At 35.5% G+C, this 27,584-nt stretch overlaps 1 long non-coding RNA gene across 1 annotated transcript in view; it reads right to left on the reverse strand.

Moving 5' to 3' along the window:
• Window positions 1-21,543: 21,543 nt before the first annotated feature.
• The window catches only part of LOC126962334 (uncharacterized), an 83,050-nt gene continuing 77,009 nt past the window's right edge, over window positions 21,544-27,584 (reverse strand). The window contains exon 5 of the long non-coding RNA XR_007728654.1: window positions 21,544-21,732. This is a non-coding gene — a long non-coding RNA (uncharacterized LOC126962334). The remainder of the gene's footprint in view (window positions 21,733-27,584) is intronic.

The raw sequence follows: 27,584 nt of genomic DNA on the forward strand, positions 1-27,584 counted from the left end.
AAATAGGCAAAAATAATAATAATAAACATGTGTGTAACACACCTTGTAAAGTAAAAATAAAACATTGATGAAATGAATTATTACAGACCTAAAATGTCTCAATAAACACTAGCAAAGATATCCTGAAGAAAATTATGAAATACATTATGAACAAGTAGGATTAGCTCAGAGGTCCAATTGCAAGAACCTCATGCAAGGATGGTCCAATATTAGAATATCTATTAATATTATTTCTTAAAACAATCCATTAAAGAAGATAAATAGAGTTATATTAATACATGTTGGGAAGCATTTGGTAAATAGCTTATATTCTTGATTTTTTAAAAAATTACAATAAATAAAAAAGCTCAAGTATAGGCAAAAACTTCCTTTTGGAATGCACTTTTTATGATTTCACCACAGTTTCTTAGTAATATTTTATTGTTTAAAATTAACCTTATTTATAATGGTGGAATTGTGGATTACATTATCAATTTTTTTTTTTTTTTTTTTTTTTTTTTTTTTTAAGAGATGGAGTTTCTGCATGTTGGCCAGACTGGTCTCAAACTCCTGACCACAAGTGATTCACCGGACTCCGCCTTCCAGAGTGCTAAGATTACAGGCCTGAGCCACAGCATCTGGCCACATTGCTGCTTTTTTACTTCCAAATGTTGAATACCATTTCTCTTTTACAGAAACACTCTCTGTTAGCTACCATTTGTTTTTGAGGATAATACCTTGAAACACAGCTTGTCAGCTACCAGCTAGACGGTCCCCAGATTACACTTTCATCTACATACTTTTATTGTGAATTTTGGTCGTCTGTAGTTATTATTTTCTGAATAACTCTGTTCACTGCTATTTCTGGTGCTTATTTTTAACCAGATATTAGGACTTTCTTAACTAAAGATCCTATAACCAGAAGTCAGAACACAGACTGCTATATATCATGGACTCAATTCAGATGAATAATTTGACATTTCCCCAAAAAAAATCAATTATAGTCATTTTCTTACCACCCAGTTTACTTACTACTTGAATTATTATTCCTTTCTATTTTTATTTTATGTTCTTTTATGTTCAAATAATTGATCTTCATATATAGATGCTGATAGGAAATTTGTAATTCATAAATATACAGTTGTATGACGCACTATGTTTTAGAATTTTTTCCATGTTTTATTACTACGAATTTTTCTTCACTATTCTATATCCCTTTTTATGCCATCCTCTAGTAAGACCATGTCTGGTTATTTTTACTTTAACTCTAAATGTTTAATTAGTGAAATGATGTACCTATTTTGAAGTTGGTATTCCCACAACTTACCTAAAACTTTGGAGGTGCTATAAAGAAAGAGACTGTTATTAAAAGGTAAGGATAGGCCAGTTGTATGAAATGAGTTTATACTTATTCATCACATTTGTTTGCTTTTTATAATCTTCTATTGTTGTCTAACATTCTGTTTATGTTACACATTATTATATTACTGCATGTTTTCCAAACTTGAAACAGATCTTTCTCATTTCTTTTACAGTCTCACAAGATGTTCTTGTAGTTTACTAATGCCAGTTTAAAATACCATTAACCACAGTAACTCAACATTACCTGCATATAGGAAGATTTCTTTCTGTTATCCTTCTGCAAATAAAATTATTGTAACTTGTTAAATATGCATGGTTTTAAAATATCTAAAACATCCAGAGAAAGTCTATTTGCTAATTATCCAGAGCAAATCATATGTTTAATTAAATAGTAGTAGTCTGCAAGAAAGTCACATAATGAATAGTAAAATACAAAATCACTTGTACTGATGACAATTGTGGTATCACTATTCATAGATGATTGTCAGATTAGTATCTTCTGCCCTTCTTAAAATGAAGCAATTTTCAAAAAAGGAAGAGGGTTTTTGATGTATGCTTTTATTAGATTAAAGATATATTGAATTTCCAGTGATTCAATCTCTTGTTTTAATGTGCTTTAAATGTTAAATGAAATATTAGAACAAGATATTTAAGTGATTTATTTATTTATGGTGTCATTTCTGTTATAATTTGATCTGTCAAACTCTTTATAGAATTAATCAGATAATAAACAGGCCTGATAACAAAATATCAATTTTAGTAATTAAATCCTATTTTAATTATTCAATTGAAAACTATTAAAATACAATTAAATGGTATGAGGAAGATAATCCCTTTTCCAATTTAGTTATAACTCACTCATAGTGTCCTTCCTTAAAAACAGTGGTATTTAAATGCAATCACATATTTACCCCTTTAACAAAAGTTGTAACAAGGAAAAGGATGAGACAGAAAATTCGTAACTTCATCTAACAGTGAGAGTCTGATTTCAAATTCTATTGAGGCACATTTGTGTGATTGATATTATATTTTTTAATTGCACAGAAGCATTTCTTGAAATTTTTCTATTCAACAGTAAATGCTGATCAAAGTTTTGTCTAACCATAGCCAGTAAAGTACTTATATGAAGGCCTTAGTTTCCATTTCATTTTACCCATTTCAGTTACCAAATAAATTGCTCTATAATTTCTTTAAATAGAAATCTTTGTTAAACACGTTACAAGTTTCCTGCTTTCTTCATCCTCTAATAATTCAATACTTTACCAATTTGCCTTTGATACCTTTGCAACATCCCAAGAATTTGGACCATATATTCACCTCTCTTATGGAAATTCAGCTCCTCCTGATGAGGTTCCTATCTTTCCATCCCATTTTCCCACCTTTCCCCACACCTTCCCAACATTACCACCATATCCTATGATAACACATCTTTCATAGAGATTCAACCTTTCTGCTTTTCTACACTAGAAACAATAACACAAATGGTAGACTCCCACTTGGTTAAACAAATCTTGCAGCAAGACAAAGATATTCTTAGGAAATGTTCTGGGTGTTTTGCTGGGTCACATTTTCCAGCTTTTAATTCTCTTTTCAAAAACATAGTTTGGCTGAGGTTTCATTTACATACCATAAAATTTCCCCATTATAAGTGTACAATTCAATGACATTTAGTAAATTTATAAAATGATGCAGCCATAATCATAATACAGTTTTAGAACATCCACCACACCTATTAAGTTCTCTTGTGCCTGTCTGCAGTTAAGACCTTCTTTCCCTGCCATCCCACCACAGCCCCAGGCCACTACCACTTTGCATTTTCTGGAGATTTTTGTATAAGTGGAGTCATGCTATAAGCATTCTTTGTATCAGGCTTTTCTGCACTTAGCAAAATGTTTTTTTTTTTTTTACAATGATGAAATTATGTAAAACTTTAACTCTTTTTTTCTTTTATCTTTTTATTTTTTAATTTTTTATTTTTCCATAGGTTATTGGGGCACAGATGGTGTTTGGTTACATGAGTAAGTTTTTTAGTGGTGATTTGTGAGATTTTGGTGCACCCATCACCCAAGTAATACACTGCACCCTATTTGCAGTCTTGTATCCTTCGCACCCTCCCACCCTTCCACCCAAGCCCCCAAAGTCCATTGTATCATTCTTACATCTTTGCGTCCTCATAGCTTAGCTCCTACATATCAGTGAGAACATACAATGTTTGCTCTTCCATTCCTGAGTTACTTCACTTAGAATAATAGTCTCCAACCTCATCCAGGTCACTGCGAATGCCATTAACCCATTCCTTTTTATGGCTGAGTAGTATTACATCATATGCACACACACGCACACACACACACACATATATATCTCTCTCATATATATATATCTGTATCTCACAGTTTCTTTATCCACTCATTGATTGATGGGCATTTGGGTTGGTTCCACAATTTTGCAATTGCGAATTTTGCAGATATAAACATGCATGTGCAAGTATCTTTTTTGTAGATAGCCAGTAGTGGGATTGCTGGATCAAATGGTAGTTCTACTTTTAGCTCTTTAAGGAATTTCCACACTGTTTTCCCTAGTGGCTGTACTAGTTTACATTCCCACCAGCAGTGTAGAAGTGTTCCCTGATCGCCGCATCCATACCAACATCTACTGGTTTTTGATTTTTTGATTATGGCCATTCTTGCAGGAGTAAGGTGGTATTGCATTGTGATTTTGATTTGCCTTTCCCCGATCATTAGTGATGAGCATTTTTTCATATGTTTGTTGGCCATTTGTATATCTTCTTTTCAGAATTGTCTATTCATGTCCTTAGCCCACTTTTTGATGGGATTGTTTGTTTTTTCTTGCTGATTTGAGTTCGTTGTAGATTATGGATATAGTTCTTGGTTAGATGTATAGATTGTGAAGATTTTCTCCCACTCTGTGGGTTGTCTGTTTACTCTGCTGACTGTTCCTTTTGCCGTGCAAAAGCTCTTTAGTTTAATTAAGTCCCAGCTGCTTATCTGTTGTTATTTCATTTGCTTTTGGGTCCTTGGTCATGAAATCCTTGCCTCAGCCAAGGTCTACAAGGGTTTTTCCAATGTTATCTTCTAGAATTTTTGTAGTTCCAAGTCTTAGATTTAAGTCCTTAAACCATCTTGAGTTGATTTTTGTATAAGGTAAGAGATGAGGATCCAGTTTCATTCCCCTATGTGGCTAGCCAATTATCCCAGCACCATTTGTTGAAAAGGGTGTCCTTTCCCCAGCAAAATGTTTTTGAAGTGCATTGTTTATCACATGTATCAGTAGTTTGTTCCTTTTTTATTGCTGAATAATATGTCACTGTATGGATGTACCACATGTATTTATCGATAAATCAGTTGTGGTACATTACGATTGTGTCTACTTTGGGGCTATTATTAACAATATGGCTATCACGATCTGTGTGCAAGTGTTTATGTGGACAAACATTTTTATTTCTCTTAGAGATATACCTAGGAGTAGAATTGCTGGGCCATATGGAAATTTTGTGTTTAACTTTTGATGAACTGCAAGGTTGTTTTCCTAAGTGGCTAAAACATTTTACATTCACACCAACAACATGTAAGAGTTCAGATTTCCATATCCTCACCAACACTTGGTGTTGAATTTTTTTATTACAGCCTTTTTAGAAGGGGTGTAGTAGTATCTCATTGTGATTTTAATTTGCATTTTCTTAATGACTAATGATGGTGAGCATCTTTTCATATGCTTATTATCCATTTGCATACCTTCTTCAGTAAAACATTAAATAGAATTGTCTTAATTTTACTTTGTGAGAACTTTTATATATTCTGAATACATTCACCAGATATATGATTTGCAGATATTTTCTTCAAGTATGTGCTTGTCTTTTCTTTTCGGTAGAAAACACAAGACCTTTTGGTGCTTACCTTTTTGGTAAAGGTGTCTTTTAAGGCACAAACTTTTAAAATTTGTATAAACTTTAATTTACCAGGTTGTTATTTTGTGTCACATTAAGTGCTCTTTACCCATCCAAAGATCATTAAGAGTTTCTTCTATTTTTTTCTCTAAGTTTTAGTGTTTATCTCTTATATTTTAGTATAATTACTTTGTAGTTAATTGTGTGTATGGTATGTGGTAAGGGTCTAAACACATTTCTTTGGCATGTAAATATCCACTTGTCCAGCATTATTTGTTAAAATAATATCCTCTCCCTACTAAACTGCCTTGGCACTATTATTAAAAGTCAAAAAATCAAAAGACCATAAATATAAGGATTTATTTCCAGAATCTCATTTCCAGAAACCAATCTTATAAATCAATCTGTGTCAGCTGGGAGTGATGGCTCATGTCTGTAATCCCAGCACTTTGGGAGGCCAAGGTGGGTGGATCACCTGAAGTCAGGAGTTGGAGACCAACCTGGTCAACATGGCGAAACCCCTTCTCTACTAAAAATACAAAAAATTAGCCAGAGGTGGTGGTGGGCGCCTGTAATCCCAGCTATTAGGGAGGCTGAGGCAAGAGAATCACTTGAGCCTGGGAGGCAGAGGTTGCAGCGAGCCGAGATTGCACCATTGCACTCCAGCCTGGGCAACAAGAGCGCAATTCTGTCTCAAAAATAAATAAATAAGTTAATTAATTAATTAAATCTGTTTCATTGGTTTCTTTGTCCATCCTTTGGTGAATACCACACTATTTTGATTACCTTGGCTTTAGAATGTTTTCAGATCAGATACTGTCCGTTTTTGTTCTCTTTCAAAATCGGTTTTGGTTATTTTAGGTATTTTGACTTTCCAAATAAATTGTATTATTAGCTTGTTAAAGGCTATTTTAAAAGCTTCCTGGTATTTTAACCATTAGACAAGCTTCCACTTCCAGTTAACCTAAGATGTGATTTACCCTCTCCTCTAAATTGTCAAAATGAATACATATAACAATGAAAGGTAATGTGTTAGACATCAGGCAATGAAGGACAGTAATCCCTCAGGTATGGGGGGAAAATGAGTCTTTTGATTCCCTTAAATTACTGCCTGGAAAAAGCTTCCAAGTCACAGCATGGATGGGGATACCCAGTAAGATCCCAGTGTATTCTCTATAAGGAAATAGACTTGGGAGTCTGAGGAAGCCAAGATGAAGTACTAGAGAAGAAGAGATTCACAGAGAGAAAACTCCAGAGAATTGTAGAAGATCCTTCTTTAGTATTTGGTAAATACTAATGACCAGCTTTCAAAAATGAGGAACTTAAACATATCTCAGATTGATATCTAAATTCATAAGCCCCATTTGTTACTTATATTGAAGTACCAAAGTGACAATGAAAATATTAAGAATCCAAAAATATGTGTAAGCATAAAAGTATAACTTTACTTGTATGATTTTATGAGATTGAAAAGATGGAATGAAAAGGGAAAGTTATATTAATTTGGAAAATATTCCCCAACTTATCTAGACAACTGGAAATACAAATAAGGAGTGATGATAGAAACACCTGTCACACTTCCCACCATGAAAATTTACTACTCATTAACCTTTGGTGAATCCAGCTCTCCAAGGAATTTTTGTGAATACATAACTCATGCAGTGAAATTAACAGTCAGTGATATATTTAATAACTAACTGCAAAGTGATTTCAATAGTCTGTGTTTACTCTTCCCATTTTTGGCTTCTGTAAAAGTAATACATTTACGCATATTTGAAAATAAAACTGGAGCAATGCAAATCCAATTTCAGAACATTAAATTTTGTCCTCACAGTACCTTATAAAGATACATTGTCATTATCAGTATGTCAAAAGTGTTTTCAGGTATTAACTCATTAGTCCTCCAACTGTATCTGTAATCCTTAATATTTAATGTCCTGAATTTACTTAAAAAGATTTGTATTTTAATTTGGGGAGCATGAAAATAGAAGTTCTGGCATACATTACAGAAGTCCCATCCTTTATAGACATTTTGGCACCAGAGAAAATTTTGTAAACTGAATTCTAATTCACTGATGGATTTCTGTTATGCAATTTGAATAAGTGCAATCACAATGAAGAAAAGAATTAACTTGGACCCCTACTACACTTTGTACAACAAAATAATTTCCAATTAATCAACATTTCAGACCTAAAAGATGAAATAGAAAAAGGTTAGAATTAAATATAATTGAATTTACTTATATTCTTGGGGAAGACAGAGATTTCTAAGTATCATATTAAAACAATAATGGAAAATTTTGAGATGTTTTGAGTAATTTAAATATATGAAAGTACAAACTGACAAAATACCATAGATAGAATAAAAAAGTAAATGACAAACCAGGAAAATATATCTACAATATACATAAAGATTAATGAGCTAAGTAAGTTACTAAATAGCTCATAAAACAATTACAAACTTAAGCCCTAATAAATTAGCAGAAAAAATATCTGGGTTAAGGCCTTACAGTTTACAGAAAAGAAAATTTAAAAATTACCTGAAATCAGAAGCTTTAAATACCCAACCTCTTTTATTGTTAAAGTATACAAATAAAAGTTAAGAACTCAAACCTCAAATTTGACAAGATTGAATACTGGAAAATGTATGGAGAAACAGGCACTCTTAGAAACTACTTATGAGTTTCAGGTAGGATAGAAATGCATGTGTTTAAAATATTCTTTTGCTTATCATTACTTCTTACATTTTATGTTTTTCTTTGTTTCATTCATTCTCCCTGAAGTATATCCTCAGGCATCCATTCAGCAAACTTCTGTTTGTGATACAATCAGCCTTTGCTTGAAAATTTCTTCATTTCGCCCTCAAACTTGAATGATCATTTGATAAAAGTTTTAGGGAAATAATTCTAAGTTGGAAGTTAATTTTTATTAGTAGTTTGATAACTTAAATATCTGGCTTCTTTTACTTCTTAAACATTTTATTATGAAAACCTACCAACACGTAGCCTGAGTCCAATTTAAGTTCCCAGTGTAAGAATTCCTGTAGCCTAGGTAAGGTAGCATAAATTCAGCACAGTCTCAGGGTTCTGAGCATCTTATCCTACTGGGCATTGCCCCTGGATCCCTTACATGACCATGACCACACCATTAAGTGCCCCTAAACCACCACAAAAACAGCTAAATTTTGAGCATTTGTTTTTCCTTCTGTGGTTTTCAGTTTCTTCTTAGATCCTGGCATTGTCGTACTAGTTGGTGCAAAAGTAATTGTGTTTTTCTTTCATTAAAGATAAAGGCAAAAACTGCAATTATTTTTGCACCAACCTATTCTTCTCTTTTCTTTAAAGGATATCAAATAATAACTTTACCTAGGAGCTAAGTTGTGTAGAGTGAAAGGATTTTCAAGTTACATTATTTTACCATAATGCTGAATCCAGACTCACAGCTTGCTTTCAATTTTTTCCCTGAAATTTCTGTCACTGTGATTTAGTTCTGAAGTAGCCTAACGCTACATTCTTTTATTTTATTCTAATCTGAGGATCTCTGTCTTTTTACTACTGTGATGTGTTGGTGTTTGTGTCAGTTACTTACACATAGCATTTATTTCTACTATCTTATTTTGTACATTCTATTTACCATGTATTTTCTTTGTTGCTTCTTTTTTTTTATTTTTTCTCTCCTGACTTCCACTGGATAGGTCAACTTTCCTTGCCTGTGGCTCTGTCTTCCAGAACATTAGCTTCTCTGAAGCTTTAGGGTAATTAGCCTGAGTCCAATTTAAGTTCCCAGTTGGAGAATTCCTATAGCCTAGGTAAGGCAGCATAAATTAAGCACAGACTCAGGGTTTTGTTTATTCATGGAAATTTTTTTATCTTTCCAGTAGAGAAAGAACTTCCTTGTCTCTCAAGGGGCTATTTTACAGAAGTTTTCTTTTTCTCCTTTCCCTGAAAATTCATCCTCCAGATGATGTTCTGTCTTTGTGCAGGGATCTTAGTCCCAAATCTCCATCAATCAAAGGATGCTCTGTTCCTATAGGTAAAGGAAAGCCTGATTCTCCTGGATCTAACGTGGGGTTTGACAATCATCCACAAGGCCAACACAGCCTCACTTAACTGGTTTGGTGCTCTGATTTTCAGTACCTTCTTTGTTTCTAGAAAATGGAACTTCATTTTATGAGATTAGCTATACATTAAATTTAAATCTGCCATTTCTTCAGTTTGTAATTGAAATTGTTCCAGGTTTGCTTTCCCAGCATGTTGCCAGAACAAGAAAACCACTGTATGAAAATTAAAAACTTTCTATCTAAGGATACCTCAGTATTTATAAAATTTATATAAAATGCTAACAACAATAATATCACAAAGATACTTTAAATCAAGTAGAAAATATATGAATGCTTCCACAAGAAAAAAAATGCCCAACATATAAAAGAACATATGCACAAATGTTAACTATGGCTAAGAAAAAATTTGAAATATATAGTTAAGTAAAATTCCAAAATACAAATTAAAACAGACTTTGTTTTTCCACTTATGTTGATGAAAGTTAATACACTTGATAATTATCAATATTGGTGGATACTTTCTGAGATGGGCACTCATACACTGCTAGAATGTTTCGAGAGCTTTAACAATATATCACTTTGAGTGTATATTACCACAGAGCCCACAGAAATACAAATAACCATCAGAAAATATTACAAACAACACTATGCACACAAACTAGAAAATCTATTAATAGGAGATGTGGATAGATTCCTGGACACATACAGCTCCCAACACTGAACTAGGAATGAATTGAATCCCTAAACAGACCAGTAATGAGCTCTGAAATTGAATCAATGATTAATAGCTTACCAACCAAAAAAGCTCAGGACAAGACGGATTCATAGCCAAGTTCTACCAGAAATACAAAGAAGAGCTGGTAACATTCCTAGTGAAGGTACCCAGAACAATGAGGAGGAGGGATTCCTCCCTAACTCATTCTATGAAACAAGCATCATCCTGATACCAAAACCTGGCAGAGACACAACAAAAAAGGACACTTTAGGTCAATATTTTTGATGAAGATAAATGCAAAAATCCTCAACAACATATTGGCAAACCGAATCCAGCAGCACAACAAAAAGCTTACCCATAATGATCAAGTAGGCTTTAACCCTGGGATGCAAGGTTGGTTCAACATACTCTAATAAATAAATATGATTCATCACATAAACAGAACTAAAGACAAAATCCACATGATTATCTCAGTAGATGCAGAAAAAGCTTTCAATAAAATTTAACACCTCTTCATTTTAAAGACTCTCAACACACTAGGTGTTGAAAGGACACGCCTCAAAATAATAAGAGCCATCTATAACAAACCCACAACCAACATCATACTGAATGGACAAAAGCTGGAAGCATTCCCCGTGGAAACCGGCACAAGTTAAGGAAGAATGCCGTCTCTCACAATTTCTATACAACATAGTATTGGAGGTCCTGGCCAGAGTAATCAGGAAAGAGAAAGAAATAACGAGCATCCAAATAGGAAGAACAGAAATCAAACTATTCCTGTTGGCAGATGACATGATTCAACATCTGGAAAGCCCCATGGTCTCAGCCCAAAAGCTCCTTAAGCTGATCAACAACTTCAACGAAGTCTCAGGATACTAAATCAATGTGCAAAAATCACTAGCATTCCTATCCTTCAACAATAGTCAAGTTGAGAGGCAAATCAGGAATGCAATTCCATTCACAATCACCACAACAAGAATAAAATACCTAGCAATACAGCAAAACAAGGAGGTGAAAGATCTCTACAAGGAGAACTACAAACTGCTGCTCATAGAAATCATAGATGACACAAACAAATGGAAAAATATTCCATGCTCATGGATAGGAAGAATCAATATTGCTAAAATGACCATACTGCCCAAAGCAATTTATAGATTCAATGCTATTTCTATCAAACTGCCAAGGACATTCTTCACAGAACTAGAAAAAAAAAACCTATTTTTAAATTCATATGGAATCAAAATATAACCCAAATAGCTGAGGCAATCCTAAGCAAAAAGAACAAAACTGGAAGCATCATGCTACCTGACTTACTATACCACAGGGCTACAGTAACTAAAACAGCACAGTCCTGATACAAAATACAGACACTACACAAAAATGGAACATAATAGAAAGCCCAGAAATAAGGCCATCTGATGAAATAAGGCCCAATAAAATAAGGCCACTTACAATCATCTGATCTTTGACAAATCTAACAAAAACAAGCAGTAGGGGAAAGACTCCCTATCTAATAAATGGTGCTGGGATAACTGGCCAACCATATGGAGAAGATTGAAACTGGACTCCTTCTTTATGCCATATACAAAAATCAACTCAAAATGGATTAAAGACTTAAATGTAAAACCCAAAACTATAAGAACCCTGGAAGACAACCTAGGCAATACTATACTGGACCTAGGAATAAACAAAGATTTCATGATAAAGAAGACACCAAAAGCAAAAATTGACAAGTGGGAGCTAATTAAGCTTAAGAGCTTCTGCACAGCTAAAGAAACTATCAAGAGAGTAGCAGCCTATAAAAGGGGAGAAAATTTTTGCAAACTATGCATCTGACAAAGGTCTAATATTCAACATCTGTGAATAACTTAAACAAATTTACACCAAAAAAACACCATTAAAAAGTAAGCAAAGGATATGAACAGACACCTTTCAAAACAAAACATACATGTGGCCAACAAGCATATGAAAAAAAGCTCAACATCACTAATCATTAGAGAAATATGAACCAAAATCACAATGAGATACCATCTCACACAAGTCACATGGGTCATACCATTCGACCCAGCAATCCCATTACTGGATATATACCCAAAGGAATATAAATCATTCTATTATAAAGATACATGCATGCATATGTTCATTGCAGCACTATTCATAATAGCAAAGACATGGAGTCAACCTAAATGCCCACCAATGGTAGACTGAATAAAGAAAATGTGGCACATATGTACTATGGAATACTATGTGGCCATAAAAAAGAACAAGATCATATCCTTTGCAGGAACATGGATGAAGTTGGAGACTATTATCCTTTAGCAAACTAATGCAGGAACAAAAAACCAAATACCACATGTTCTTACCTATAAGTGGCAGCTAAATGATGAGAACACATACAAACATACATAGAGGAGAACAACAGACCCTAGGGCCTACCAGAAGGTGGAGGGTGGAAGGAGGAAGAAGATCAGGAAAAATAACTAAGGGGTACTAGGCTTAATATCTGGGTGATAAACAATCTGTACAACAAATCCCCATGACACAAGTTTACCTATATAATCAACGTGCATGTGTATTCCTGAACTTAAAAGTTAAAAAAAAATCACGTTGAGCTAATAATTTAATTTAAAAAACTGTTCCCTAAAGATTTAACCAGCTACTGATACACTCAAATTCATTATATAGCCACTATCTAGCCAACACTTTGAAACAAAATGAATATTTAAAAAATAGGAACCACACTCTTCTCACTTCTTTGCCCTTTCAATGAGGGATCCTGAGGGATACTTTCTATCCTCATTTCAAAGACCCTAACTACATAAACAAGAGAAAGAGTTTTACCTATCTAACAGTTAATTCGGTAAAATATATTCAACATTATACACATAGGCTGATTATATTGTATGCAATATTGATTCTTTTTGTGTAATCTTAATATGAGCATACTAAGTAGCTGGGGTTTAGACTGGGCCTTGAAAGAAAAGTGGCAAAAAAGCAAATAGAGAAGATTTTCATTTAGTTAATGAAGGTGATATCTTTATTATTTCTCTTTTCTCTTTTGGATCTTTTAGTATTGTACTAGGAATATAAACAGCTATGAGGGAGCTATACTGTTTAGCTATACTGTTTAGCAATCAAGACTTGATCTCATTTTGAGTAACATTATTTGAGCATAAAAGTAATGATTTTCTTTTAAACGTAGGCTTTTCAAAGATTTTCTCTATACTTTAGTGCGATTTTATTACATCTAAGGATGATGTTTCTCCTCTGCCCCAAGAGAAACAAATTTTCCATTTTATGAAGTCAGCGGGGAGCCAGACTCAATTTATAAAAATTAACTTCACAGGGAACTTTTCCTAAGACTAACTATTGCCACATGAGGAAGTTACACACTGGTAATCAAAGGCTCACTTGCAGAAACAACCATCTAGCATTAAGATGCCAGTAAAAACTGAAAAAAAGATGAACTGTACTTTCTCTGAAAGAAACAAGGATTCTCGTCTGATTGAGCACCATCTTTACATTTAGGATGATATTCCTCAAAATCAGTGTGAAAGATTACCTTCTGGGGGTCCAGGAAGAACATATTATAACCTTTGTTTCATTTACTTCTCATCACATCCCTTGAATCTACGGAACAACAATGGGAGAATTTTAAATATTTATCTCCTAATGTAAATGGGAATCTTGATGATTAAACCATTGCAGAGGCAAATCAGTTCATCACATTCCTGGGCTATTACCTTTCTGAAAGGTTTAAAGAAAAGACTTTGTATTTTGCCTTGAAAGTAAAAATGTAAGAAGAAAGCAAAATAAAAGGTCTTTTTTTTAATCCTGCAGAATAATTTTCCTATGTCATGAATCTATTTTATAACAAATTACAGAGACTGTTAATTCCATGTTTCCTTAGTTCTAAGGCACGCATTCTTTTAAAATATGTAATATAATTAAAACTGAAGTGCTCATTACAATATGGCATCTTAAGATTGTTGCAGTTGCCATTTCTTTGGCATGAGCAAACATGAAAAGTGGCAACATCAGCCTACTGGGAGAGAACTCCAAAGATAATAACGGGGCGTTCGCTAGAAAAATGCTGCCCATGAATTTGATGACCCTGAGTTAGAAGGTAATTCAGGAAAGTTAGATGCTGGAGGTGAAGAAGCTTCAGAATAGGTTAACTTGTTTATCTCACTTTTACTTTCTTTTTATGCGTGTACAAGAGTGACATACAATAAAAGGCTATAGTTAAGTAGCTATAAGATTTCCTCCAATAAGTATAAAATAAAATTTTTAAGTGATAAGAAAGCATTGTATCAGTTTTATTGGCAGCATATTTTCTTTCTTATTAGTACCTAAAATAATGACTGTACAGTCAACAATACCTTAGATAGATTCAATGAAATGTGATACACCCACTATAACACATATGCTCTAGGTTATAAGAGAAAAACAACCTTGGTCTTCATCTTTTGCTTTTCTTCTGCTCTTTTCAGTGTCAGTATGTGTATGTTAATATAAGCCCCTCATGCTGCTTCTTATGGCTCTTTTTCAAGTACTGGGAAATAAAATAAACAGAATAAGCTATCAGACTCTCCAGTAAAAGGCAGAGATAAATAATGCTAAAAGCAGGCAATATACATACTTACATAATGCAAGCAATATCAAAAAGAATACCACAAAGTATTTTGAAATGGAGCATAAACCAAGTTTCATAAGTGGAATCTAAGATACAACAGAAAATATGTATTTTACAAGAGATTTGGAAATTATTATCATAGAAGTGAATGTCTGTAGGAAGATAGTGATTGTTGCAGATCTTAAGGGCATAAGAATTGAGTATCTTATAGCTGATGTGAACAACAACCTGCAAATTCTGGCATGCAAGCTTTCATCATGATTTGAGGAAATCATTTCCAATCATTTTCCAGTTCCCAAGCTAAATGTGCTGGGCTTGTCCTCAAGGCACATTTTAAAGGCACTGAGAATACCATTCCAGTCACCAGCCATCTGTCCACACTGGAAACCACCAACATATTTATTGGCTTTGCACACATAAGGTTCCTTCAGTGGCTCTGGTGCTCCTTTGACACATTTGGGACATAGATTCTTGGGCTGGGCTGTGAACACTTGGGCTCTGAGCCTAGTAAACTTAATATTTACCATAGCCAACTAACCATTTCCCACCTTCCTGGTGCACAGCCAAAATGCTGAGCACTGTTCTCGGCTGCTCATATCCTTCTCAGGCTGGGGAAGAAAACTTGACTCTCTTTCTCATTTTTCTCAGTCATTCTCTTTTACTCCAACCCTTCTGGGACACCTATAGTCTCTCTTCAGAAGGTTTGGGCTTTTACCAAAGACTAGAGAATCTCAGATTTACACAGATGCTGAATTATAAAAGGGCCCTGTAGCTGCTTAAAAGGAAAAGAATGCTAAGGAGATATAGGGAAGACACACACCAATTACAAATTATGGTGCCACATTTATGCCAGAATCTCTTACCTTCCGCTGAGCATTTCCTGGCTAATATCAATTAATCACAACAGTAGCCAAGAACAGCACAGTCCTTTTGCAGTAATCGCTTGAAATGTACTTGCTCACAGACCACAAAGCTGCCCAAGTCACTAAAAATACCACTGGACCATTGTGTTTATTACCATAAAAAGTGATAAATCATTCAAATATTCTGAAAATTTTTAAGTTAGGAGATATTTTGTTAGGTATTGTCGAAATGCTAATCTTGTCTTTTTAAATCCTAGAAGTCAATCTGTACTTTGCATCATTTCACCGCCGTAATCCTGAAGTGAAACAACCATGGCGAAATAGTGCAGTAGAAGGAAGCTGTAGAATGCCAGTTTATGAGTTTGTTTATTCTGCAGAAATTTTACTGCTGCTCAAACTGACTGCTTCTTTAGTGCCTTAAATCAAACAGCATAATCTGTGGACTCAAGATCAGAACAATAAACTTCGCTGAATTTACAGGCTCAGGAGAACAGCATTCAATAGGGCCTTTTATTATGACCCTATCCTGACAATGTTTTTCTGACTTTCATTGCTTCAGGAATTCATAGGATAGATGCCAAAGCAGTATGTTGTTTTGAGTGTGAGCCCTACCCCCACTGTTAATCACACCAAATATTGAAGAAAACAACTCAGATAGGAGAGCACTATACAGTAGGGCCTCTAAGGTGGGTGCAGAAAATTGTTCTGCTTCATGTTAACAAACACATTTTGAAAAATGGAGATGTAGAGCCATTTAATCATAATGTTCAGCTTTCTCACTTACAGACCTTGCATATTAGAATTATTACGCATCACTGGGGTGTAGATGGATGACACATACAGGTGAGTTATATAAGGACAGAAACCAGCATAAAGAGGGCAAGAGAGTGCAGTTTAGAGTGGCTTTCCAGATTTTATATAATTTTGTACAAAGGAAACCTTTTAAAATCTAGCTTTAAATTAATTAATCTCACTTTCCATTAATTATTTAATTTAATACACAATCATGTTAATGTTATGTAATTTTATAGCAAACAATAGAAATCGACAGAAGAAATAGGTAAGATAAAAGTAAATACAATTATATTTCTAACGATTTCCACTGGTGTTGGTCACTGGCTTCGTAGTCATGGAAACCCAAGTTTGAGTTTTCCTGATGCTATTAACAATCCGTATGAATCTGAGCAATTTTTGTAAGTTCTCTTGGCCTTATGGGGTTAGTAGTTAGCACAGGTTGTGGGCCCATAGCAAAAGCGGCTATCATAATGGTGATGATGATGATGTTTCAGATTATCATTACCTTTCAGGGATCAGATAAACATGGGAAGGATAGTCAAAGAACAGTCATAACTTCCTCCACTCCACTACCACCAAGGGGTTTCCGACTTGATCTTAAATAACTTTATTGAGAGGGAAACTTTGCCTTCCAACTCTTCTGCTTTAAGAAAAATTACAGGTTGAGATACAGAGTAATTTCTTTGTCCTCTTCTTCATAATCATTTCTATAAAAATATGCTAAAAATTTAGGATTGTGGAAGTTAAGGCAGGAAGTTGCTGTCTGGGTCTTTAGCCCCTTTGAAATGAAGTTAACACAGGAAGAAGAGAATACTCTAGTAAACCTCAATATCAATTTGCAGATAATTGACATCTCTATTTTACGGACTCTTTCAATCCATAAACACAGTATGTCTTATTTAGATTTTTTGTTAGTTTGTTTCTAGTATCAGCATTTTGTTGTTTAGAGCATAAAGGTCCTGGACATTTTTTTTAGGTTTTCAACTAAGTTCTGTTTGTTTTGTTTGGTTGGTTGGTTAATGATTAAATGGTATTCTAATTTCAGTTTCAACAGGTTCATTGCTAGAATATAGAAATAGAGTTGATTTTTGCATGTTGATCTTGTATCCTGAGACTGCTGAACTTATCTAATTAATTCTAAGGGAGTTTGGTTAATTGAATTTTCCACATTCATGCCATCTGCAAATGGGGGCAGTTTCTTTTTTTTTTTCCTAATCTGTATGCTTTTTTTTTTTCTTGCTTTATTGTGCCGGCCAGAAATTCCAGCATGAATGCTAAATAGCAGTGGTGAGAGCAGACATTCTTTTTTTTTTTTTTTTTTAAGTTCTAGGGTACATGTGCACAACGTGCAGGTTTGTTACATATGTATACATGTGTCGTGTTGGTGTCCTGCACCCATTAACTTATCATTTACATTAGGTGTATCTCCTAATGCTATCCCTTCCCACTCCCCCCACCCCATAACAGGTCCTGGTGTGTGATACTCCCCAACCTGTGTCCAAGTGTTCTCATTGTTCAATTCCCACCTATGAGTAAGAACATGCGGTGTTTGGTTTTCTGTCCTTGTGATAGTTTGGAGAGCAGATATTCTTAGCTTTTTTCTTTTTCTGTTCTTAGGGGAAAAACATTTAGTCTTAGTAATTAACTATAATGTTAGCCATCAGTTTTCTTGTAAATATTTGTTATCAAGATCAGAAAATTGACCACTATTTCCAGATTTCTGAGAGTTTTTGTCATGAACGGGTGTTGGATTTTGTCAAATGCTCTTTCTGAATCTGTTGATAAAATCATGTTATTGTTTCTTGGCCTGTTAATATGATTTTATTATTAATTTTACAATATTAAAACAACCTTGACCCCTGTAATAAAGCATACTTGGTCATAGTGTATAATTCTTTTTATATATTGCTAAATTATATTCACTAATGTCTTAGTAAGGATTTCTGCATTATTTTTGAAAGGGATATTGACTGTCGTTTTCTTTGTCTTATTTGGTTTGGTATCATGTTCTCCTGGTTTCATAAAAGATTATTCTCTTTCTGGCAGAGACTCTGTAGAATTGATGTTAATTCTATTTTAAACATCTGGTAAAATACTCTAGTAAAATCATCTAAACCTGGAGATTTCTTTTTGAGGGGTATCTACTTATGAATTTAATTTCCATAATAATTACATGGCTATTTAAATCTATTTAAATTATCCATTTCATAATGAATGCATTGTGGTTGTTTGCGTTTTTAAGGATTGGTCCATTTTTTCAAAGTTGCTAAATTGATGGGTATAAAAATCTTTACAGTATTTCCTTACTATTCTTTCCATTCCTTCAGAAATCTGCGGTAATATTTGCTATTTCATTCTTAATATTAGCATTTTATGTCATCTTTTTTTAGTCATGCTAGAAGTTTGCACATTTTACTGATATTTTCAAAGAAGTAGCTTTTTGTTTCATTGATTTAAAAAAAAATTTGTTTTCAATTTTGTTAATTTATAATTTTATCTGTATTATTTTCTTCCTTCTACTTGCTTTAGGTCTACTTTGATTGTTTTTTTTTAAGTTTCTTGGGGGACTTAGATTATTGATTTTGGAACTTTATCCTTTTCTAATATAAGCATTTAGTCCTATGAATTTCTCTCTCAGCATTGTTTTAGCTTAATACCACATTAGATGTTGCATTTTCACTTCTATTCAGTCCAATGTATTTTTAAAATTTTCCTTTAAGACTTCTTCCTTGACTCATGGATTATTGTGTAGTATGTTGTTTAGTTTCCAAGTGCTTGGATATTTTCTCACTGTCTTCCTGTAACTGATTTCTAATTTGATTCCATTGTGATAAAAGAAAGCAGTCTCTATGGTTTTAATTCCTTTAAATGTGTCGATGTTTGTTTTATGGACAAGGATATGTTCTATCTTGGTAATATGCTCTGTGGTAATTTGAAAAAGCTGTGTATTCTTCTGTGGTTGGGTAGAGTGTTCTATAAATGTAATTAGAACCTGTTGGTTGTTGGCAGCATTGAATTGTTCTATATATCTTTGCTGAATTTGTGTCTAGTTGTTTAATCAGTTATTGAGAAGAGATTTTAAAGACTCCAACTATAATTGTAAATTTGCCTATTTCTCCTTTAAGTTATATCACTTTTTGCTTCATATAGTTTGTAGCCTTGATATTAGGTGAATAAACATTAAGGATTGCTATGTCTTCTCAAAAGATTGACCCTTTTATCATTAAATAATATCCCTTTCTATCTCAGACAATTTTCTTTGCTCTGAAGTCTACTTTATCTAATATTAATATTGTTACTCCTGCTTTCAATTAATGTTTGCTTACTATATTGCTTTCACTTACTTATATTGTGATATTTGAAATAAATTTCTTTAAACAACATGCAGTTGGGTCATTTTTTTTTTGTTTGCATCCTATTAATCTTTGTCTTATAATTGGTAGACTTAGACCATTTATACTTAGTGTAATTATTCATATGTTATGGCAAAAGCTGTCATTTTAGTTTTTAATAAACCTTTCATGTTAGAACAGTTTTCTATTTGCCAAAAAAGTAAAGATATTATATATACTCCACACCTGTTTCCCCCTATTATTAACATCTTACATTAGTATGATATGTTAGTTATAATTTGTGGATAAATGTTGATATATAATTACATTGGTGAATGTTAAGTAAAGTCCTTTCTCTTTATTCAGATTTCCTTAGTTTTAATGTTATTCTTCTGTTTTAGGATGCCATCCAGGAACCACACTACACTTAGTTGTTATGTCTCCCTAGGCTCCTCTTGACTGTGTCAGTTTCTCAGACTTTCATTGTTTTTGGTGTCTTTGACAGTTTAAGGAGTACTAGTCAGGTATTTTGTAAAATGTTCCTTAATTTGGCTTTGTCTAACATTTCTCTCAAGATTAGACTGGTGGAGTTAAGAGTTTGGGGAAGGAAGACCACAGAAGTAAGCACTATTCTTATGACATCATATAAGTGGTACTATCAACATAATTTGTCACTTTTAATGTTAACCTTGCTCACCTAGTGAGACAGTGTTTTGCATGCTTCTCAAGTGTAAACTTGTTCTCCCTGCCTTGCATCTACTACTCTTTGGAAGGTCATGTGTGTCCCTCATACTGAAGTAGTGAGGAATATGCTCCACTTCCTTGAGGGTGAAATATCTATATAAATTTTTTAAACTCTTCCATATGAGACATTTGTCTCTTCTCCACTCATTTATTTAATCATTATTTACATCAGTATGAATTCATGAATATTTATTTTATACTTTGGTTTATAATTCAACATTGCTTTATTTATGTATTTACTCAGATTACTTTAACTTTGGGCGCTGGAAACATTTTCAATTGGTTCTTGTGTTCTTTTGGCATACTCATCATTGTGAGTTCATTGTTGTTGTTGTTTACTCTAGTTGATTTTTGGCTCTGCCTGAATTATTCATCCATCCACACTTTTCTGCATCTGAGGATGATACAAACCAAAGTCAGAGCATAACCACATTTTTCTTATTTCCCCTGAACCTCTCAGGAGGCTATTGTAGATAGTACAACATTTCTGCAGATGCCATGGAAACAAGGATGGAGACTTCACAGCCCAGTGTCTGTCACACTGCTTCCCACGCTGTTCTCAGGTCGCACCTACTATGGGGAATTTTTCAAGGTGGAAATCTCTTATAAAGATCTTGCCCCAACCTCCCAACCTCACCAGATGCTAAGGTTCCCAGAGTCTACTCACATTTCCCTACAACTCCATCTGCTACCCACTCCCAAAACGTTAGATCTTTCAGACCAAGTTTCCCATCTCCACTCTTAGTTCACACCTCCTGTGTGCTGTCTTCCTCCCATCTGATGTCACCTTCCTCTAGAGCATTCATAGGAAAGGGGGCTTGTCATCTCATGTACATTCCAGGGTTTAAATTAAAATGCTGAATGATGGTTGTATAAATCCTCATAATCACAGTAGTAAGCTCTTAACAAGCAGCTAAAAACACTCTAACTACTCTGTTGAATGGTTATGTTTTTCTGGCACCTATACCCCAAAGGTATGACTGTGAGTACACTTGTTCTAGGAACTTGGCCCAGCCGGCAGTGCCTCCACCCTAGCACCTGCATCAGACATCCATCCCCCCAAAAATGGCTGCACAGATGGCCATTTCTCTATCCAACACAAGAATTTCTCTCCTTTGTGTCCCTTTCCTGCAGCTTGGCCATGTACCTTCTACCACCACAGGGCATTGCCTTGATGAGGCTCCATTCCAGTGAGACTGACCTGGGTTGAAATCTCAGCTCAAAACTTCACAGTTGTGTGACCTTAGCCAGGTTCCATTTCCTTCAGAACTTGAGTTTTCTCATCTTCAAAACGAAGTACCTCTGCTTCTGCCGTGATGGTAAATCTCTCTTCTATTCTGCTCTGAAACATCATGATACACAGCTCAGCATGACAGCTTGTTCCACATATTGAATAGCCACTGACTATTCACTCTTCTCTCTCTGCCCTGTGAACAGCAAACCCACCTCTCACCTGTTCCAACTCTTTCTGTACCTCTACTCTTCAATAAGCCACCCCAAACAACATACCATTCCCCAAAAGGCCTTGACACGGGGAGTCAGTTGCTCTTTAAAATATTTTTCCCTCCTGCTGGACAACCTGGAAAAATATAAACCTCCCTCAATCTGTAGTTCGAACATCACATTCACCTACTCACCTTCTCTGAATTACCCACATATTCTTCTCATGAGAAACTAGTATAGACCCTATGTCTACAAGAACCTCCTTAAAACATGATGCTGAAATTGGGCTTCAATTGATTCCATCACTCAAGTACTGGGCATAGTACCCAATAGTTAGGTTTTCAATCCTTTCTCCTCTCCCTCCTTCCTTTCTTCTGGAGTCTCTAGTGTCTATTGTTGCCATCTTAATGTCCATGAATACCCACTGTTTATCTCCCACTTATAAATGAGAACATGCTTATTTTGTTTTCTGTTTCCATATTAATTCACTTAGGATAATGGCCTCCAGCTGCACCCATGTTGTTGCAAAGGACACAGTTACTTCTTTTTTATGACTGCATAGTGTTCTGTGGTAGATATGTACCATATTTTCCTTATCTAATCCACTGCTGAAGGGCACCTAGGTTGATTTCGTATCTTTGTTACTGTGAATAGTGCTACAATAAACATATGAGCTCATGTGTCTTTTTGGTAGAACAATTTATTTTTCTTTGAGTATATACCCAGTAATAGGACTGATGATAGTTCTAAGTTCTTTGAGAAATCTCCAGAATGCTTTCCACAGTTGCTGAACTAATTTACATTCCTACCAACAGTACGTAAGTGTTCCCTTTTATCCACAGCCTTGCCAGCATCTGCTGTTTCTTCACATTTTAATACTAGCCACTCTGACTGATGTGAGATGGTATTTCACTGTGGTTTTGATTTGCATTTCTCTGATGCTTAGTGATGATGAGCATTTTTTCATAGGCTTGCTGCCTATGTGTACATTTTCTTTTAAGAAGTGTCTATTTCTTTCACCCATTATTAATGGGACTATTTGGATTTTGCTGGTTCAATTGTTTAAGTTTCTTATTGATTCTGGATATTAGACCTTGTCAGATGCGTACTTTGAGAATACTTCTCCCATTCTGTAGATTGTCTGTTTACTCTTTTGATAGTTTCTTTTGCTGTGCAGAAGTTCTTTGGTTTAATTAGGTCTACTTGTCAATTTTTGGTTTTGTTGCAATTGTTTTTGAAGACTTAATCATGAATTCTTTCCCAAGGCTGATGTCCAAAATGGTGTTTGCTAGATTTTCTTATAGAATTCCTGTAGTTTGAGGTATTACATTTAAATCTTTAATCCATCTTGAGTTAATTTCTATATATGGTAAATGGTAGGGGTCTAGTTTCATTCTTCTGCCTATGGCTAACCAGCTATCTGAGCACTATTTATTGAATACAGAGTCCTTGCCCCCATTGCTTATTTTTGTCAACTTTTCTTGAAGATCAGATGGCTGTAGGTGTTCAGTGTTATTTCTGGGTTTTCTATTCCATTCCATTGGTTAATGTGTCTGTTTTTCTGCCAGTACTATGCTTTTTTGGTTACGGTAGCCTTATAGTATAGTTTGAAGTTGGGTGGTATGATGTCTCTGGCTTTGTTTTTTTTCTTATTGTTTTTTGTTTGTTTGTTTGGTTGGTTGTTTTGTTTTGTGTTCTGCTTAGGATTACTGTGGCTACTTGGGCTCTTTTTTGGTTCTATATGAATTTTAAAATAGTTTTTTTTCTACTTCTGTGAAAAATGACCTTGGTAGTTTAATAGGAATAGCATTGAATCTGTAGATTGCTTAGGGAAGATGGCCATTTTAACAATATTGATTCTTCCAATCCATGAGCATGGAATGTTTTCCCATTTGTTTGTGTCATCTGTGATTTCTTTCAGCAGTGTTCTATAGTCATTTTTGTAGAGATCCTTCACCTCCTTGGTTGGATGTATTCCTAGGCATTTTTTTTGTGGCTATTATAAACAGGATTGCATTCTTAATTTGGCTCTCAGCTTGAATGTTATTGGTGTATAGAAATGGTACTAACTTCTGTACATTGATTTTGTATCCTGAAACTTTACAGAAGTCATTTATCACTTCCAAAAACCTTTTGGTAGAACCATTAGGGTTTTCTAGGTATAAAATCATATCATCAGCAGAGATAGTTTAAATGCTTCTTTTCCTATTTGGATGCCTTTTATTTCTTTCTCTTGCCTAATTGCTCTGGTAAGGACTTCCAGTACTATGTTGAGTAGGAGTGGTGAGAGCGGGCATTCTGTTCTTGTTCCAGTTCTCAAAGAGAATGCTTCCAGTTTTTGCTCATTCAATATGATGTTAGTTGTGTGTTTGTCACAGATAGCTCTTATTATTTTGAGGTTAGTTCCTTGGAGGCCTAGTTTTTTAAGGGTTTTTAGCATGAAGAGATGTTGGATTTTACTGAAAACTTTTTCTGTGTCTATTGAAATGATGATATAGTTTTTGTTTCTAATTCTGTTTATGAGGTGAATCCCATTAATTAATTTGCATATGTTGAACCAATCTTGCATCCCAGGAATGAAGATGGCTTGATCATGGTTCATTAACTTTTTGATGTGCTGCTGGATTCAGTTTGCTAGTACTTTGCTGAGGACTTTGGTGTTTCTATGTTCATCAGAGATATTGGCTTGTGTCTTTGCCAGATTTGGGTATCAGGGATCACAGAATGGGTGGCTTCATGGAATTAGTTAAGGAAGTATACCTTCTCCTTGATTTTTTGGAATAGTTTCAGTAGGATTGGTACCAGCTCTTCTTTGTCTGTTAGAATTTGGCTTTTAATCCATCTGGTCTGGGGCTTTTGGGGGTTGGTAGGCTTGTTTTCGTTTTTGTTTTGAGACAGGGACTTACTTTGTTGCCCAGGTTGGAATGCGGGGGCACAAACATGGCTCATTGCAGCCTCAACCTCCCAGGCTCAAGCAGTCCTCCCAACTCAGCGTCCCAAGTAGCTGGGACTACTGATCCATGCCACCAGGGCTGGCTAACTTTTGTGTTTTTTGCATAGACAGGGTTTTGCCATGTGACCCTGGCTGGTCTCAAACTTCTGAGCTCAAGTTATCTACCTGCCTCGGCCTCCCAAAGTGCTGGAGTAACAGGCATGAGCCACTGTGCCTGACCAGGTATTTTATTACTGATTTAATTTTGGGACTCAGTGTTGGGCTGTTCAGGGTTTCCATTTCTTCCTGCTTCAATCTTGAGAGATTATTTCCAGTAATTTATCCATTTCCTCTAGATTTTCGTGATCTGAGAGTATGGTTGGTATGATTTCAATTTTTTAAAATTTATTGGGACTTTGACTTCCTTTATGGCCGAACATTTTGGAATTTGTTCCATGTACAGATGAGAAGAATATATATTCTGTGTTTGATGGGTGGAGTCTTCGGTAAATGTCTATTAGGTCCAATTGATCAAGTGTCACATTTAAATGCAGAATTTCTCTGTTAGTTTTCTCCCCCTATGATCCGTCTAATGCTGTCAGTGGGGTGTTGAAGTCCCTGACTATTATTGTCTGGTGGTCTAAGTCTTTTCATAGGTCTAGTAGTAATTGTTTTATGAATCTGGGTGCTTCATTGTTGGGTGCATATATATTTAGAATAGTAAAGCCTTTTTGTTTAACTGAACCCTTTATTATTATGGAATGCCCTCCTTTGTCCTTTTTCACTGTTGTTGGCTTAAAGACTGTTTTACGTGACACAAGAATAGCAAACCCTGCATTTTTATGTGTTCCATTTGCATGACAGGCCTTGCTCTAACCCTTTACTTTGAACCTATAGGTGTTGTTATATGTGAGGTGAGTCTCTTGAAGACAGTAGATGGATGGGTCTTGTTTTTCTATCTAACTTGCCATTCAGTGACTATTAAGTGGGGACATGTAGACCATTTACAGTAAAGGTTAATATTTTTTTTGTGAGGTTTCTGTTTATGTCTTCCCTCATTTCCTGGATTGCTTTAGAAATTTCTTTGTGCTGATTCCCAATCTTGTCTTAGATCTCATCAAACCTACTTGCAGTCTGACATGGTTGGGCACTGTGTCCCCACCCAAATCTCATCTGTAGCCCCACCCAAATCTCATCCCATAATTCCCACGTTTTGGGAGGGGCCTGGTAAGAGATGATTGAATCACGAGGGTGGGTCTTTCCCATGAATGGATCTCACAAAATCTGATGGTTTTAAAAACAGTAGTTTCTCTGCACAAGCTCTCTTTGCCTGCTCCCATCCACATAAGATGTGACTTGCTTCTACTTGCCTTCTGCCATGATTGTGAGGCCTCCCCAACCATGTAGAACTGTAAGTCCATTAAACACCTTTCTTTTGTAAATTGCCAAGTCTCAGGTATGTCTTTATCAGCAGCATAAAAAAGGACTACTAGAGTATATTGGTACCAGAAGTGGGGTGTTGCTGAAAAGATAACCGAAAATGAGGAAGTGACTTTGGAGCTGGCTAACAGGCAGAGGTTGGAACAGTTTGGAGGGCTTGGAAAAAGACAGGAAAATGTGGGAAAGTTTGGAACTTCCCAGAGACATGTTGAATGGCTTTCACAAAAATGCTGATGGCAATATGGACAATAAAGTCCAGGCTGATGTGGTCTCAAGTGGAGATGAGGAACTTTTTGGGAACTGGAGCAAAGGTGACTCTTGTTATGTTTTAGCAAAGCATTGGTGGCATTTGGCCTCTGCTCTAGAGATTTGTGGAACTTTGAACTTGAGAGATAGGATTTAGGGTATCTGGTGGAAGAAATTTCTAAGCAGCAAAGCATTCAAGAGGTGACTTCAGTGCTGTTAAAGGCATTCAGTTTCAAAAGGGAAACAGTGTAAAAAAAAAATTGAGAGATGCATTAACATTTGGAAAATTCACAGCCTGAGAATGCAACAGAAAAGAAAATCCCATTTTTTAGGAAATATTCAAGCCAGCTGCAGAAACTAAAGAGAAGTCCAATGTTAATCACCAAGACAATGGGGAAAATGTCTCCAGGGCATGTCAGAGACCTTTGCATAAGCCCCTCCCATCACAGGCCCAGAGGCCTAGGAGAAACAAGTGGTTTTGTGGGCCAGACTCAGGGTCCCCATGTTGTGTGCAGCCTAGGGACTTGGTGCCCTGTGTCCCAGCTGCTCCAGCTGTGACTGAAAGGAGCCATTGTAGAGCTCAAACCATGGCTTCAGAAGGTGCAACCCTCAAGCCTTGCCATCTTCCATGTGGTGTTGAGCCTGTGAGTGTATAGAAGTCAAGAATTGAGGTTTGGGAACCTCCACCTAGATTTCAGAAGATGTATGGAAATGCCTGGATGCCAGGCAGAAGTTTGCTATAGGGGCAGGGTTGTCATGGAGAACCTCTGTTAGGGCAGTGCAGAAGGGAAATGAGGGGTGGGAGTCCCCACACAGAGTCCCTACTGGGGCACTGCCTAGTGGAGTTGTAAGAAGAGGGCCACTGTCCTCCAGACCCCAGAATGGTAGATCTACTGACTGCTTGCACCATGTGCCTGGAAAAGCCAACACCAGCCCCTGAAAGCAGCTGGAAGAGAGGCTGTACCCTGCAAAGCCACAGGGGTGGAGCTGCCTAAGACTATAGGAACCTATCTCTTGCATCAGCATGAGCTGAATGTTAGACATGGAGTCACAGAACATCATTTAGGGGCTTTAAAATTTGACACCCCCACTGGATTTTGGACTTGCATGGGGCCTGTAACCCCTTTGTTTTG

The sequence above is a fragment of the Macaca thibetana genome, chromosome 9, assembly GCF_024542745.1.
Source record: "Macaca thibetana thibetana isolate TM-01 chromosome 9, ASM2454274v1, whole genome shotgun sequence".
Classification (NCBI taxonomy): domain Eukaryota; kingdom Metazoa; phylum Chordata; class Mammalia; order Primates; family Cercopithecidae; genus Macaca; species Macaca thibetana.